The sequence below is a fragment of the Trachymyrmex cornetzi genome, unplaced genomic scaffold (assembly GCF_001594075.2).
Source record: "Trachymyrmex cornetzi isolate Tcor2-1 unplaced genomic scaffold, Tcor1.1 scaffold1339, whole genome shotgun sequence".
In the NCBI taxonomy this organism is placed as follows: domain Eukaryota; kingdom Metazoa; phylum Arthropoda; class Insecta; order Hymenoptera; family Formicidae; genus Trachymyrmex; species Trachymyrmex cornetzi.
The window spans coordinates 122,325-123,982 of record NW_017295916.1 but is presented as its reverse complement, the minus strand read 5'-3'; positions in this window follow the sequence as shown (position 1 = coordinate 123,982).

Sequence of the window (1,658 nt, the reverse complement as noted above, 5' to 3'; positions counted from 1 at the left end):
AAATCGCACGCGTAATCTTGTCGTTGACATAAAAAGCGCAAGTTGTCCATTATAAATTAATTTAAGTTGCGAATAAATTCATATCTAAGAAAGAATAATAATACAATTGAAACCTCAGGTTATATATAAAGAAAATATTATCTATAATAAAATAACACAAAGTCATGTACCTTGTTGGTGAAGTATAATTACACAATAATATGTCAGTGAAATGTAAAAATCCAAATATGTGTCAGTAGATATAAAAATTCAACATATGTGTCAGTAAAAATAAAATCTATTAATGTGCTATAAAATTTTCCTTGTCACAAATGTTATAACTATAAAATATTTTGCACCGATGTACGTGACACACTCTTGATCAAGTCGAACAATGTAATGTAACGGCAGAACGTCGGGAGAGGACAAGAAATCGTGACAATACTAAGAAATGGAAAGGGAATGTATCATGTTAATATATGTGTCAGGCAATGACTCTGTATCTGTTTGTCTGTTTATACCCTGTGTTTGTTTCTTAATGTGAACCATCTCAGAAATTAATCTTTTTCTATACGAAGGTTCTATATCTAATATTTTCACGCTATTCCACTTAAAATCGTGTTTCGTTTCAATTCTGTGATTCGTTATTACAGATGGAGATTTTGATGATTTGTTAATGTCAGAAACATGTTCATGTACTCTTGTTTTTAATTGTCTCTTTGTTTGGCCTACATAACTTGCTTCGCAATTTTCACAAGATATTTTATAAACCACATTTTGGTTCTGTGTATGCTCCAATTTATCCTTTCCTCTTTTTATGTATTCTTTAAGTGTATTGGGAATGGTGTAAGCCAATTTGCAATCAACAACATTGGCTATAGGTTTAAATTTCTCCGAAACAGAATCAACAAACGGAACAGCAAAAAATTTTTCCAAACCAAATTTATTATTGTTCACATTAATATTATTAAAATGGTATTTTAATCTATTCCGGATTGTAGAAAAAATAAATTGAAGAGGGTATCCATTATTTAAAAAAATATTAACAGCATCAATTAAATTCTTGTGTTGAAAAATTGGGTGGCATAAGCGAACTATTTTATCTATGACACCATATATAACACCTCTCTTATGACAGATCGGATGTTGGGAATGGAAATTCAGGAATCTGCCAGAAAAAGTAGCTTTACGGTAGCCATCAAATATTAATTTACAATCCTCGACAATAATCAAAGTGTCTAAAAAACTTATTTTTCCATCAATGCCAACCTCCATAGTGAACTGTATTCTTGTATGCAATGAGTTAAAAACATACAATATGTCATTGATGCTCTCAGATGGGGCCGCCAAAATAACATCATCTACGTACTGGTAATAAAAAGATAACCTAACCGGCAATAATCCAAGTGCAGTTTCCTCTAAATCTTGCATAACCATGTCTGCAACAATAGGTGATAATGGAGATCCCATAGGAGTTCCAAAAATTTGTTTGTAATATTTACCGTTAAAAATAAACACTGTCGAGTTCAGTACCAATCGAAAAGCTATCATAAATTCCTCCAATGTAATTTTTGTCTCACTGGATATAAACTCCCATCTCCTAACAACACTACTAGTTGCCAAATCCATAGGTATATTAGTGAACAAGGAAACAACATCCAGTGAAACCAAAATCGAAT